Here is a 16,415-nt window from a genome sequence, read left to right as displayed (position 1 = left end):
AGAAGACCAAATCAGCAACCTGGAAGACAATGTAGAAACAAATACACAAATAGAGCAACAAAATGAAAAGAGACTCAAAAAAGAATTAGTACATCTTAAAGGAACATCAGGACAACATGCAAACTAACAATATTCACATCACTGGAATATCAGAAGGAGAAGAAAAGGAAAGGGTATAGAAAACCTCTTTGGAAAAATAATGACAGAAAACTTCCCTAACTTGGTGAGGGTAAAACCATTCAAATTCAGGAAGCACAGAGGGTTCCAATCAACATGCACCCAAAGAGGATTACTCCAAGACATTATAATTAAAATGCTAAATTTTAAAGACAAAAGAGAGAATCTTAAAAGCAGGAATGTAGAAACAGGTAGTAATATACAAAAGAGCTCCAATAAGTGTAGGAGTTGATTTTTCAACAGAAACACTACAAGTCAAAAGGAAATGAAAAGAAATATTCCAAGTAATGAAAAGCAAAGTCCTGCAACCAAGACCACTCCACCCAGCAAAGCTGTCATTTAAAGTATAAAGTGAGTCCAGGATGGTGTGTCTCAGTGAATTGAGTGCTTGTCTGCAAACTAAAGGATTGTCAGTTTGATTCCCAGTCAGGGCACATGCCTGGGTTCTGGGCCAGTTCCCTAGCAGGATGCATGTGAAAGACAACCACGTATTGATGTTTCTCTCTCTCCCTTTCTCTCACATTTCCCTATAAAAATTAATAAATAAAACCTTTAAAAATAATAACCTTAAATGAAAATGGATTAAAGGCCCCAATCAAAAGGCATAGGTTAGCTGAATGTATAAGAAAACACAACCCGCACATATGCTGCCTACAAGAGACCCACATCAGAACAAAAGACTTAACACACACTAAAATTGAATGGTTGGGAAAAAATATTTTAAGCAAATGGACAGGGAAAAAAAGCCAGGATAGCAATACTCATATCAGACAAAATATATTTCAAATCATAGGCCACAAAAAGAGACAAAGAAGGTCATTTTGTAAGTCTAAAAGGAAGAAACCTCCAGGAAGGTACAAACACTGTAAACATATATGCACCCAACATAGGACCATCCAAATATATAAGGAAAATCCTGGCGGAATTAAAGAAAGATATAGACAACAACACACTTATAGCAGGAAATTTTAACACCCCTCTTTCAAAAATGGACAGATCTTCCAAACAAAGAATCAACAAGGACATTGTGGCACTGAACAACATGCTAGATCAAATGGGCTAAACTGATATATACAGAACATTTTACCCCAAAGAAGCAAAATATACATTCTTTTGAAATGTCATGGAATATTTTAAAAGATAGACCATGCAATAGGACACAAAACAAGCCTCAACAAATTCAAGAAAATTAAGACCACATAAAAATTTTTCTTAGGTTACAATGGCTTGAAACGGGAAAACAACATCAAGGAAAAAACTAAAAAAACTTTCAAATATATAGGATCTGAATAACATGTTACTAAACTATGAATGAGTAAACAATGAGATCAAGGGAGAAATAAAAAAGTTTCTGGAAAAAATGAAAATGAACACACAGCCACCCAAAACCTGTAGGATACTGTGAAGGCAGCCCTGAGAAGGATGTTCATAATAATATAGGCCTACCTATAAAAGATTGAAAAAATTCAAATATACAATGTAACCCTACATCTTCAAAAGCTAGAGCAACAACAACAAAAAAATCCAGAGTGATACTCTGGTTTATCTTCAGATTGTATAAATCTTTCGCCTTTTACAAAAAAAAAAACAAAACCCAGAATGAGTAGAATAATTAAGATCAGAGTAGAATTAAATGACACAGAGACTAAAAGAACAATCCAAAGGATTAATAACTCCAGGAGCTGATTCCTTGAAAATATAAAAATATCAACAAACTTTTACCATGAGTCATGAAGAAAAAAGTGAGAAGACCCAAACAAACAAAAACAGAAAAGAAACAGGAGAACTTACTATGAACTAATATGTACCATGAAATTAAAAAACCCAGGTGAAGTGAACAAATTTCTAGAAATCCTCCAAAACTGAGTCAAGAAGTAGAAAGCCTGAATAGACTGGTATCAGCTAGTGGAAATGAAGCACTAATAAAAAAAACTCCAGGCACCTGAAAGCCCTGGGCTGAATGGATTCACAGAAAAATTTTACCAAATATTTAGTGAAGAGCTCACCCCAACTCTTCTCAAACTATTCCACAAAATTCCTCATGAAGACTCCCATATACTTTTTATGAGGCCATTATTATCCTAAATCCAAAGCCAGATAAATATACCACAAAGAAAGAAAACTACATGGCAATATCACTAATAAACCTAGATACTAAAATCTTCGACTAAATCTTGGCAAACCACATCCAGAAATACATTAAAAACATCATACACCATATCAAGTGGTATTCATCCCAGGGATGCAAGCAAAGTATAATATTGTACATCAATAACTGTAATACATAAACAAAAGGAAAGACAAAAATCATATGACCATAGGCAATAAATGCAGAAAATGCAATAAATGCAGAAAATACAGCACCCATTTATGATAAAAAACACTCTGAAAAGTGGGAGTAGAGAGAGAATTCTTCAACATAATAAAGGCCCTATATGAAAAACCTAGAGCCAACATCAGACTTAACAAACGAAAGCTAAAAGTTTTCCCGTTAAGATCAGGAAGGAACAAGTCAAAGATGTCCACTTTCACCACTTCTATTCAATATAGTATTGAAAGTCCTAGCCACAGTAATCAAAAAGAATATTGATAGAGTCATCTTAGTAAAGAATAACTTTGCCAAGAATTAGAAGTATTATTGAAGAAAACGACAGCCAACCAGTACTAAGATTTTAAATAAGGGCGAAAATGTTGGGGGTTTATACATGACTGCAACAAGGATGGGTAATGGGTAAAATAGCTTGGTAGCAAGAGATTCAAAGGTGAGGATTAACAAAGAGAAAGGGGAGACAATAATCTAAAAGAAACAGGTCTTTGGAAGCTGCAACATGGCATAAAGGAAAGGATGAGAGTATGGGGGAAGGGAATGTAGAAATTTCTGGACTTCATCATAGCAATAATAGTGTCTTGTCTTCAAAATGTTCACTTCTTTGATAACATTTAATTAGTATTTTTAATATGTAAGTGACAGGTTTACTAATTGTGGTCTTAATTTGTTCTCACTGAATTTCTTCTCAAGTTGTAGAGGGTTCATTTTCTTGAACTTCCTGGAGAAGAAATGAATGTTAAAAAGTTATGCAGGAAAGAAAATATCACAAATCGTGGAGAAGACCACAGTGGATTTCATTTCAGTAGCCTCTAGTATTTACCACTGTTTTTTTTCTTTCTGGATCTGCCTCTGGTGATGTCAGATGTGGATCCCATCTGGCCTAGGAAGCCTGCCCCAAGGCTTCCAGGGACCTACTATCTGGCTGTCTCCTTCAAATATTAATCTAATCACTCTGAACTCAGCAATGAAGCTTAAGCTCCATAGGGCAGGTAGAATCCCTCCTGTATTGGGACTGTTCTTGCACTTCAGGCTGCTGCTGCTTGTAAGGTAGTGGTATGCCTGAGCAGGATGCATGCTGCAGTATAGGGGTTGACTCAGCACCAGGATCCCAGAGGCTACTCTCACAGTTCTTTCTCCACAGCTTACCTCCCCAGGGTCTCCTCAGGTGTATCCAGTCCACTATGTCCCCTGGCTTTGGCAAAGCCCCCGGTATATGGCTACAAATGAAAATGTGTGTGTTGGCTTTTTATTTATTTATTTATTTATTTATTTATTTATTTATAATCATTTAAATGTTGTTAAATTACAATTGTCTGCATTTACCCCCATGAGTGCCCCCAACACCAGCCAACCCCCGCAAACCTTCCCTTGCTTCCCACCCTTGGTTTTCTCCATGTGTCCTTTGCACTTATTCCATAAAACCCTTCCCTCAATTATCGCCTCCCACCTCCCCTATGGATAATGTCAGATTTCCTTGCTTTTTTTCTTTTGTTGATTAGGTTCCAATTAAAGGTGAGACCATATGGTCTTTGTCCCTCATGGCCTGGCTTGTTTCACTTAGCATAATGCTCTCTAGTTCCATCCATGCTGTCCCAAAGGGTAGGATATCCTTTCTCTCTGCTGAATAGTATTCCCTTGTGTAAATGTACCACACTTTTTTGATCCCCTCATTCTCTGATGAGCACTTAGGTTGCTTGAATCACTTGGCTCTTATAAATTCTGCTGCTATGAACATCGGGGTGCATACCTTCTTTTGAATTGGTGTTTCAAGGTTGTTAGGATATAATCCCAGCAGTGGAATTTCTGGGTCAAAAGGCAGTTACATTTTTGGTTTTCTGAGAAAATTCCATACTACTTTCCACAGTGGCTGCACCATTCTGTATTCCCACCAACAGTGTCCTTGGGTGCCCTTTTCTTCACATCTTCTCCAACACTTTGTTTGCTGATTTGTTTATGATGGCCATTCTGACCTATGTGAAGTGGTATCTCATTGTGGTTTTAATTTGCATCTCTGATTACTAGTGATGCCGAGCATCTTACATGCCTTTGGGCCCTCTGTATGTCCTCCTTGGAGAAGTGTCTGTTCAAGTCTTTTGTCCATTTTTTAATTGGGTTGTTTGTCTTCCTGGAGTGGAGTCATGTGAGTTCCTTATATATTTTGGAGATGAAACCCTTTTTCAAGGTATCATTTGAAAATATGGTCTCCCATATAGTTGGTTCTCTTTCCACTGTAATGCTGTTTTCTTTAGCCATGCAGAAGCTTTTTATTTTGATGAGATCCCATTTTTCTTTTCTTTATATCCCTTGCTTCAGGGGATCTATCAGTGAAGATATTGCTGCATAAAATGTCTGAGATTTTCCTGCCTGTTTTCCTCTAAGAACTTTATGCTGTCACAACTTTTATTTAAGTCTTTTATCCACTTTGAATATATTTTTGTGTATGGTGTAAGTTGGTGCTTGAGTTTCAGTTGTTTTGCATATAGATGTCCAGTTCTCCCAACACTTTGTTGAAGAGGCTCTTTTGACTTCATTTGATTATTCTTCCCCCTTTTTCAAATATTAATTGATCATAGAGACTTGGGTTTATTTCTGGGCTTTCTGTTCTGTTTTATTGGTCTATGTGTCAGTTTCTAAACCCCTACCAGAGTGTTTTGATTACAGTGGCCTTGCAATACAGTTTGGTATCAGGTATTGTAGTTCCTCCTACTTTGTTCTTTCTCAAAACTACTTCACCTATTTGGGGTCATTTATGGTTTCATATACATTTCTGAAATGTTTGTCCTATGCATGTAAAATATGTCATTGGTACTTTAATAGGGATTGCATTGAATGTATGAATTGCTTTGGGTAGTATAGACATCTCAATGATATTAATTCTTCCAATCCATGAGCATGGTACATGCTTCCATTTGGTGGTGTCTTCCTCAATTTCTTTCTTCAGTGTTGTGTGGTTTCTGAGTGCAGGTCTTTTATATCTTTCTTTAGGTTTATTCCTAGGTACTTTATTTTTCTTTATTTTTTTGGTACTTTATTTTTCTTATTGCTATACCAAATGGTATTTTTTTCTGATTTCTGTTTCTGATATTTCATTGTTGGTATACAGAAATGCCTTTGACTTCTGAATATTGACTTTGTATCATGCTATTTTGCCGAATTCACTTTTTAGGTTGGGTAGTTTTTTTTTGGTGGAGTCTATAGGATTTTCTATGTACACTATCATGCCATCTGCAAACAATAACAGTTTTTCTTCCGCCTTTCCAACTTGGATGCCTTTTATTTCTTTTTCTTTTCTGATCTCTGTGGCTATGACTTCCAATGCTGTGTTGAATATGAAGGTGAAAGTGGGCTTCCTTGTCTTGTTCCTGATCTTAGTGGGAAAGCTCTAAGTTTTTGTCCATTGAGTATGATGTTGGCTGTAGGTCTCTCATATATGGCCTTTATTATGTTGAGGATTGCTCCCTCTACTCCCACTTTGCTGAGTGTTTTTATCATGAACGGGTACTGTACCTTATCAAATGCTTTTTCCACATCTATTGATATGATCATGTGATTTTGCCTTTCTTTTTGTGTGATGCATTAGTTATACTAATTTGTGAGTATTGTACCATTCTTGCATCCCTGTGATGATTCCCACTTGATTATGGTGTTTGATATTTTCAACATATTGCTGGATGTGCTTTGCCAATATTTTGTTGAGGATTTTAGTGTTTATGTTCATCAGAGACATTGGCCTGAAGTTTTCTTTATTTATTATGTTTTTGTCTGGTTTGGGGATTAGGATTATACTGGCTTCATAAAAAGTTTGGGGATTCATCTATCTTCTTGCATTTGTTGGAATAATCTGTGAAGAATGGAGGTTAGCTCAACCTTAAATGTTTTGTAAAATTCTTTTTGAAATCTGTCTGGTCCAGGGCTTTTGTGTGCCTGGGGTTTTTTGATTACTGCTTCAATTCAATCAGGAGTTATTCATCTGCTCAGGCTTTCTACTTCTGTTTAATAAAGTTTTGGAAGATTACATTTTTCTAGAAATGTGTCCATTTCACCAAGGTTTTCAGATTTCTTGGCATATAGTTATTCATAGTAATTTCATATAATCCTTTGTATTTCTGTGGTATCAGCTGTAAATTCTTCCCTTTCATCTCTGATTGTGTTGATTTGGTTCTCTCTCTTTTTTTCTTATGAGTGCTTAAAGGCTTGTGGATTGTGTTTATCTTTTCAAAGAAACATCTGCTGGATTATTGATCCCCAAAATTGTATCTTTAGTGTCTATGTCATTTAATTCTGCTCTGAGCTTCATTATTTTCATCTTCGTATTTGCTCTGAGTTGTCTTTGCTGCTGTTCCTTGAGTTCTTGTAGGTGTAGCACTAGTTTGTTTATTTGAAATGTTTGTATCTTTTTTAGGTAGGCCTGTATTGCTATGAATTTTCCTATAAGGCCTGCCTTCTCTGTGTCCCACAACATTTGGAGAGTTATAATTTTATTTTCATTTGTTTCTAGAAAGTTTTAGATTTCTTCCTTAATCTCATTCTTGACCCACTCATTGTTTAATAGCATGCCATTCAATCTCCATGTATTTGAGTGTTTGTGGGATTTTTTCTTGAGGTTTGTTTCTAGTTTCACTCTCTTGCTGTTGGAGAAAGAGCTTGGTATAGTTTCATTTTTCTTCAATTTGTTGAGGTTTGCTTTGTGTCCTATCATGTGGTCTATCTTTGAAAATTTCCATATGTATTTGAAAAGAATGTGTATTTTCCTTCTTTGGGATAAAGGGCTCAATATATATCAATTAAGTCCATTTGCTCTATGGCACTGTTCAATGCCACGGTATCTTAGTTGACATTTTGTTTGGAAGATCTATCCATTTTTGACAGTGGGATGTTGAAATCCCCTACTATAATTGTGCTGCTGTCAATATTTTTCTTGAAGTCTTCCAAGATTTTCTTTATGTATTTGGGTGCTTCTATGTTGGGTGCCTATACATTTACAATATTTATGTCTTCTTGGTGCATTCTTCACTTGAGTATTATGAAGTGACCTTCTGGGTCTCTTCTTATATCTCTATTTTTTTAAATCTATTTTGTCTGATATGATTATTGCTACTCGAGCCTTTTTTCCTGTCCATTTGCTTGGAATATTTGTTTCCAGCCCTTCACTTTCAGTCTGTGTAGGTCTTTTGTTCCATTCTGGGGTCTCTCGTAGGAAGCAAAGGTGTGTATTGTGATTTCTTATTCATTCAGTTATTCTATGTCCTTTGATTGGAACATTTAAACCATATACATTTGAGGTTATTATTGATAGGTACTTATTCATTGCCATTTTTTCATACCTGTGTTTCTCTCTATCTGTTTTTCTTCCTGTTCTTAAAGCGGACACTTTAGCATCTCTTGCCAGGCTAGTTTGTAGGAGGTGTATTTTTTGAGGCTTCTTTACTCTAGGGAAACTCTTTATTTAGCCTTCCAGTTTAATTAAGAGCCTTGCTAGATAGAAGAGTCTTGGTTGCAGGACTTTGGTTTTCATTCCTTAAAATAGTTTTTTGTCATTCTCTTCTGGCTAGGAGCATTTCCATTGAGAAGTCAGCTGCTAGACTTATTGGGGCCTCCTAGTAGATTACTTCCTGTTTCTCCCTTGCTACCTTTAAGATTCTCTCTTTGTCTTCAAATTTTGCAATTTTATTTATGATGTGTCTTGAAGTGAACTTCTTTTGGTTCCTCTTGATTCAACTCTCTGTATTTCCTGGATTTGTGTGATTTGTGATAAGAATAAGAAGAACAGGAAGTACATGACCTACAGTAGTGTGCTCTTGGAACACAAGGGAAGTGAAAGAAGGAATTTACACTATGAAACAGAGAATAAGGAAAACCAAACAATGCAATTTAAGAAACCAAGCAAAGAAAACTAAATAGGAAGAGAAATTTAAAAATACTAATAGAATAAAATAAGTAAAAATAATAAAAATAAAAATTATACAAATGTACAATGACTTGCAATTTCTCTGGAATAGCAAAGTGAAATTTGTCTCACTTTCTCTTTTGTTGGGATGACCCTTCTTTAGGTGTAACTTTGGTCCTTTCACAGGTCCAGGTTTTATTGTCTCACCTGTGGAATTTTTTTTTAAAAAGGAAGAAGGAGAAAAACAAAGCCTCCTGCTAGTTTTAAACTGGCTAAACGAGTCCTGCTGGTCTTCCTGGCTGCAGCAGACTTAGGGGGAATTGGTTTAGCTTTTTTCCTTTTCTGTGATTTTGAAGAGATGGAGGCCAGGTCTGAGCTCACTCTTTGCAGTTGCCCAGCCTTCAGCTCAGTTTCTCAGTTTGCTGCTGGCCCCTATTGCCCTTCTGTGCCTGGCCTACACCTTATGTCCACCAGTTGTACTGTGCTTTAGGTGCACCAATTAGGGGCAACTCACACACCACCTTCTCATTCTTTGCTGTCCTAGATGCTAGGGCCTGTCAGAGTCTCTTCAAGGTAGTTCATCTCCCCCACTGAGTTTAGTCCTTCTGGAGACTGCTGACTCCCTGAGTTCTGCTGCTTTCTTCTGTGGGGGTGTCTCCACCTTCCTCTTAGTGAGCCACTTGGTCCCACAGGTGGGAGTGAGCCTCCTCTGCTGCTGTGGCCAGTGTGGGGTTGGTGCTAGGTGCCTCTGGGCCTTGGTGTCAGGCACACACTCACCCATGAGCATCCAGAGTGAGCATGAAGCCTCTGCTGCTGTGGAGGGATCACTGCTGCAGGGCTGAGGGTTCAGGCATGCACTGTTCCTAGGGTTATGTGTGTGAGTGTGTGGTCTCTATTGCTGCTGCTGCTGCTGCCAGGGCCCTGGGGTCAGGTGTATGGTGTCTCTGTGCAGTGGGGTAAGGAGTGATTTGTCCCTGGGGCTGTGGGCATGAGCACTCAACCTCCACTGCTGCAGTGGGGGAGCAACTACTGGACAGGGGTGTTAGCACACCAGCCTCCACTGCCGCAGCATCAGCCAAAGGCGGTGGTGGGGGTGGCTGGGTCAGTGGCGCACCACTGGGGTCATGGGAATGTTTGGGTGCCCTCTACCACTGGGGCCAGGGGTTTGGTAAGGGCACAGGCACAGTCCTGACTGCAGAGTTGGGCCCACAAGTGAGGCTGAAGAGGCTGCAGAGGTGGCATGGGTGCAGCTAGGTGAGGCAGAACACCTGCTACTGGAGAATTCCCTAAACAGGCACCAAGCGCCTCTTTTTCTTCTTTTTGAAAAATTCCTCCAGTTCAAGCCTGCTGCTCCTAACAAGTCCATGGCCTCTAACACAGCCCAACTCTCCAACCAGACTGGGGACTATCCAGGTCAGGGTTTGTCACGGTCCAATTCTTCCCACCTGGCGTCCACAGTCTCTGTGGGTGCACACCTTTCCTGTGAGTTTTCCACCTCATCCTTATTACCCCCAGCAACTTCAAGAATCCAGGTCCATCCTGGCGATACTTGAACCTTCCTATTCAGCAGGGGAGGCAGCCGTTGATCTGGCTGTCTTTCAAGAATCCTGTGGCAGAGCCGGCAGCAACCAGGCCTGGGGCTGCAGCTGCCCCAGGCCCCATGATGTTCCCAGGGACCTTATTGTCCCAAAGCAATCTTCTTACTGTCTGATTTTTCAATGTCCTCTACAGTTTTAGCCTCCAACCTTCATATATCCTGAAATACTGTTGGCTGTATCCTCTGTTCCTCAGAAGATTGGCTAGGTGTTCCACTGTGCAGAGAGGGAAGTGGACTCTGCTCCCACCTATGTTGCCACCATCTTTGAATTGTGCATCGACCTTTTGAAAGGCTCTTTGTGTCTCTAGCTCTCTGTCTCTGGCAGAGGGCAGTCCTGCTGCTTTTCCTCATCAGTTGTTATCTGTGTACTTTTAGGGCTTTGATGCTTTGCTGGGATCCCAGCTTAGGATTTAGACCCCACACTTCTCAGTGGGATCCAATCACTTGATTAATTATCTGTCCAACAGTGTCACTTGTGGGCTCCCAGCCAGCTTTCTTGAGTCTCTACTGCACTCCTTATTAATCAGTCAGTACTGAAGCTCATTCTTCTGTCTGTCCAAGGTTGTAAGGCTTCTCTCTTGCTATTGTTCAGTTGTTTGTTCTGGGTGATTTCTCCAAAATTTAGTTGTAATTCCAGATTTGTCCTAGGATGAGGTTAGAGTGGCTTCCACTCACCCCTCCACCATCTTGCCTCCTTCACATTCAGGTTTGTGGAGTAAAATTCATAAATGCTTTTTTGCATTGTCAAGTAAAGGACCTATTTCTCCAGCTTGACATATAATATTAATTTTACTTGTAGGGAGAAGATATTCATTTCTGACTCTCTCAACTTGTGAGACTCAAGTTAATGGTGTTGCATGCATGCTTTTAGTTTTGGAAAGATGGTCTCATTTGGCAAGCATTTTAATGGCTAACTATTTACTTGGAAGACAGAAACACTCTTTCATCTACTACAGAGCACCTACAAGGAATACCTGGAATTAGATATATCTATTTATGGGAACATAATTTAAATTTTTGGATCAAAAAGTACCTATCGACAATCTTTGATGAACACTAAATATGTCTCAGGATGTTACAGCAGAGTCAATCTTGTGAAAAAGATCACATTTAAACCCAATGTTTGTAGAAAACATCCTGTAGACTGGCTTTTGTGCTGTTTTCATCTTATTAACAATATTTGTCATTATTCATGATCTTTGAGTAATTACTAAAGAGGTACAGTGGTCCCTTATGTGTTGCAGTTAAAGGTAAAGAAAAGGTTTGAAAAATATTATTTTAATTTTATTTTGACTTATCTTTATTTTTTCACATTTTTATTGTTGTTCAAGTACAGTTGTCTCTATTCCCCCAAAAATGTGTTAGAGGAATACTTTGACTTATCTTTAATTTCATATCTGTAGTATAAAATCATTTGAAATGATCCCAAGTAGGTCATTACCTTTTAGTCATCAGAACACAGATGGTACTTTGATGAATCTAATGAATAGATTTTTTTAATTTTAATTTGTAAGCTTCTGTTAATAAAATAGCAGTGAGGACAATCAAGGTTAAAAAAAAGGTCTAATTCTCCTTTTCAACTCATGTATTTCTTAAGCCTTTGTTGTATGTTAAGCAAGAAATGAAGCACTTTGACATATTGGATAGCAAAGCTATAAAAACAAGTTAAACCTGAACCAGATTTTTTACTCATCTACATGTTAGGCAGTGGAATAGCTTCTGATAATATAAATCCACATAAAATCAATTTTATTCACTCAGCAATTATTCGTATTTAATTAATTGTCATGAGTGTGATCAACATAAGACATGACAGATAGCCTTGTTTACTGAAACATCTTTAGCCTTTAATTCATTACCTGTCTCCAATCAATTTTTGGAATTAAAGAGCAGCTGTGCACAATGGCTTTATTATCTACAGGAACCTGAGAATCCTTAAGTAAGGGCTAAAGTTCCAATCAATTTTTTAAAAAGGGCTATTATATTGTTAATCACAGTGTAGGAAAAAGATTTAGTAATAGGCTTGCAGTATTGGCATCTTTAAACCTACCAGTCCCTTTGAGAGTGATAGTTACTAATAGTGACTTCTATTAATGACCTACCCATTCCCAAGTTTTGGTAAAGGATTCCTAAGATAATGTCCTCTCTCAACCTTGGAGCATCACTCTGCCTATTCTAATATAAATCTGTGATGATATTTTTGTTCCTTGGCTCATAAAATTGTCCTTTAATATAGTTAAAGTCTGTGGACCTTATATATCAAGCAGATCAGTCAATTTGATTGTAACAAAGCACATTGAATTTATTCTCTCATTGCCCAGACAATCCTGTCATGTCTGAGTAACCAAACTCCTGAATGCCTGGCCAAACTTGAGAAATTGGGACCATACCCTACTGGCTCTGCCAGCAAAGTTTGATGAACACCTCTCTGGAATGTTCCAAGACAATAGATATTAATGCTACAGTGCCTTTAATGTTTCTGTGACCTTATAAGAGTAGTGCTTTTCTTCTCTGGTCCTAGTTTAAGGGCTCAGCTTCTTGGACAAACTGCCAGGATTTCTCCACTTCCTATTTCGCACCATCAGCCTTCACTAAACCCTTTCTTAAATGCTAAGAAACTGTAAATCTTTATTGCTCTCATCAGACAAGTCTTCCCTTTAGAGAAGGTACCTCTTCACTGGAATTCAGAACACTATGGTGGGATGGGAAGGGAGTCAGCATTAAAACATGCTTGGGTTTCACCCACACTGCAGGAGTGTGTTTGTGTTTGTGTATAGTCCCACACATTTAGAGGAAAATTAATCAGTTTCTAATTCCACCACTATACCCAGAAAGATTTTAGTGCGATAAATATCCCACTACTTGACCAATTTTTTTTAATTTTATTTAGTTATTTTTCAAGTATAGTTTTTTGTCTATTTCTCCCATCCCAGCCTCCCCCACCCCGTGCTCCCCACCTCCCTCCCAGTTCCATCCCCCTTAGTTCTTGTCCCTGTGTCCTTCATATTTGTCCCTCCAAATCCCTCCCCCTTTTTCCCCTTAAATTCCATTCCCCCTCCCCTCTGGTCACTGTCCCCTTGTTCTCTATTTCACTGTCTTTGTTTTTATTCTGCTTGCTTGTTTGTTTTGTTGTTTAGCTTCCTGTCAAAGGTGAGATCATATGGTATTTGTCTTTCAGCACCTGGCCTATTTCACTCAGCATAATGCTTTCCAGTTCCACCCATGTTGTTGCAAAGGGTAGTAGTTCCTTCTTTCTCTCTGCAGCGTAGAATTCCATTGTGTATATGTACCACAATTTCTGGATCCATTCATTTACTGATGGGCACCTAGGTTGCTTCCAACTCTTGGCTATTGTAAATTGTGCTGCTATCAACATTGTGGTGCATAGGTTCTTTGAAATTGATGTTTTAGGATTCTTAGTATATAATCCTAGCAGTGGAATTGCTGGGTCAAAAGGCAGGTCGATTTTTATCTTTCTGAGAAAATTCCATACTGTTTTCCATAATGGTTGTACTAGTCTGCAATCCCACCAACAGTGGACTAAGGACCCCTTTTCCCCACAACCTCTCCAACATTTGTTGTTTGTTGCTTTGTTTATGATAGCCATCCTGACCAGTGTAAAGTGGTATTTCATTGTGGTTTTAATTTGCATCTCTCTGATAGCTAACGATATTGAGCATCTCTTCATGTCTCTCTGGATATTCTGTATGTCCTCTTTGGAGAAGTGTCTGTTCAAGTCCTTTTCCCATTTTTTAATTGGGTTGGTTGTCTTCTTAGAGTGGAGTCGTGTAAGTTCTTTGTGTATTTTGGAGATTAAACCTTTGTCTGAGGTATCATTGGCAAATATGTTTTCCCATATAGTTGGTTGTCTTTTTAATTTAATACTGTTTTCTTCAGCCATGCAGAAGCTTTTAATTTTGATGAGATCCCACTTGTTTATTCTTTCCTTTATATTCCTTGCTCTAGGGGACATATCAGTAAAAATGTTGCTGTGTGAAATATCTGAGATTTTCTTGCCGATGTTCTCCTCTAGGACTTTAATGGTGTCACGACTTATATTTAAGCCATGGATATATTTTATCCACCTTGAATTTATTTTGGTGTATGGTGTAAGTTTGTGCTCAAGTTTCTTTTTTTTTGCACGTAACTGTCCAGTTCTCCCAACACCATTTGTTGAAGAGGCTATCTTTACTCCATTTTATGTTACTGTCCCCTTTGTCAAATAAAAATATGGAACATTTCATGAATTTGTGTGTCATCCTTGCACAGGGGCCATGCTAATCTTCTCTGTATCATTCCAATTTTATTAATGGAACAATGAGCAGAATCACTAATATCTTCCACTCAGTGCATTATTATGCACTTGGAAAATATGATTATTCTTTGAATGAGTCTTAACTCTGAAACATTAGATCAGTATGTTTCAATAATGACATTTAATCATAATTTAATATTTTCATGTTTAGAGTTTGAACAATGGTTCATTGAAGACTTTATTATGGAACTTAGTCTCAAAGATGATTTCAATAAATTTTAAGGTTAGAGTATGGATTGGATACAAATCAATTTAAATAAGCACATTTTTAAAAGAACTGAGGTATATCTATAAGATCCCATTGAATGCATATGGCATTATTCCTAGTTTTATGGATACTGTCTTAATTAAATAAGTCCTGGGAGAAAATAATTAGTGGTTAATTTAAGTATAAATTGGTACCACTGAAAATATTAAGATTTATTTATTCTATTGGTTTGTGTGTGTGGTATGTGTGAGTGTGGGTGTGTTCATATGTATGATTACTGCTTTGTCTATTTCACTACCTAAATCATTATCCTTTCTTTTTTTTAATCTTTTAAATAATTTATTTTGAAATATTAAATTTCAGGGTTACAGAAAAAGTTTCCAAGTAGAGAGAAGTCTCCTTTTATGCAAATTCACCAGTTTAACATTTACCAGCATTTCTTCCATCACCCTCCTCCCGCCCCTCAGATTATCATTAGTCTCTCTCAGAGTAATCCACTCCCACCCCACTCCAGAGTGTCGGTGTCTAGCGCAACCAGGACCGAATCCTCCAAGTCTGGACGTCGGCGTCGCTGCCTGGTGGTCCAGGCCTCACATCCCGTTCAGTTTTCCCAGCCAATCCAGCGACACCTTCTTTCTGTCCGACCCTGGATCCAGTTTCGGACCCGTGTCTCCGCAGACTCCTTTAATCGGAAACAGTTCTCCACGCTTTTTTTTATCCTTTCTTATTGCTTCCTTTGAGAATCTTACCTACTTCAACATACCTAATCACTCAGAATTATGCTTTTCTAGTTTTCAAATATTTCCAATGTTTTTTTTATTTTGGTAAGGTTTTAATTAAAAGAAAAAACAATGAAAGTCCACTAAAAACAGTATTCTCTACCAATACTGCTCAACCTACTATAACTTTCATGCTTCAAATAACAGAGCTAGGGAATTGGCTTGTCAAGAATCCACTTCTGTGATGGGCCAGGGCTTACAGGTGTTTTTTCTATTACTGTGGACTGACTATGAAATTAATTGTCCCTGCACTTTTTTGTTTTAGCTGGTAAAGGATATAAAAATTCTAAATATATAAACATGTAAATTGAAAGTATTTATTACCTATTAACCACTTTAAATATTTTTAGTTCTATTTGGCTACCCAATATTTCAATGTTTCTTATTATATACATGCCTTATTTTCTTCACTACCACCTTATCATTTAAAGCTACATTACACATTTTGCAATCTCTCTGGCTTGTTTATTTTGGAACATCTCTGTATATGCAGCTCACTATTGCCTATGTTTATTAGAATAACAACCACAGAGCACAATGGGGGTTGACTTTCTAAAATAGTTTACTCTCTTACTGCCTTAAAATATGATTTTGAAATAATTATTTTTGAAAACTAACTTTGAGTAAATATTATGAAAAAATGAATTCTTAAAAGATCTTATTCTACATGCTACTTAAATGAGGAAATTTTCTGAAATTCAAACATACCAAGCTCCTTTTGCTCAGTGATGAAGTACTTGCACAAAGTTCCCCATGGCTATATTGGTGTACAAATGTATAATAATGAAGGAAATAATTTAACATTAAATTGTTTTCTCTTTAAATTATTGCATTTAAAAAGTCATTCAAGTTGTAGACACTCATGAATAAGTCAGCTTTAGGATCACATTATTGTATCACAGTAACAGAAATTTGAATCACATTAATTTTTTTAATTTATGGATTCAGGTTCTTCTAAATTCTCATTATTGAGCTACTGAACTCTTGATATAAGTTGTTAGGAAAATCCAAATCATCATTCCTGGCACTAAAGTGCCAAGAAAATAATGTGCTATCATGAAATCACAAATAGTCAGCTGCTTATGTATGTTGGTAAACAAGGTAGTTTGAAAATTATGATCCC

The 16,415-nt window shown here is 37.5% G+C and overlaps 1 non-coding gene across 1 annotated transcript; it reads right to left on the bottom strand.

The window, feature by feature from the left end:
• Nucleotides 1-14,214: 14,214 nt before the first annotated feature.
• Nucleotides 14,215-14,319, bottom strand: LOC119046118 (U6 spliceosomal RNA). Its single transcript, XR_005081913.2, has one exon. It is a non-coding gene; the product is annotated as a U6 spliceosomal RNA (small nuclear RNA).
• Between the last annotated feature and the right edge of the window lie 2,096 nt (nt 14,320-16,415).

This window comes from Artibeus jamaicensis, unplaced genomic scaffold, assembly GCF_021234435.1.
Source record: "Artibeus jamaicensis isolate MK-2021 breed Jamaican fruit bat unplaced genomic scaffold, CSHL_Jam_final scaffold_461, whole genome shotgun sequence".
In the NCBI taxonomy this organism is placed as follows: Eukaryota; Metazoa; Chordata; class Mammalia; order Chiroptera; family Phyllostomidae; genus Artibeus; species Artibeus jamaicensis.
This window is presented reverse-complemented; position numbering and strand designations above follow the sequence as displayed.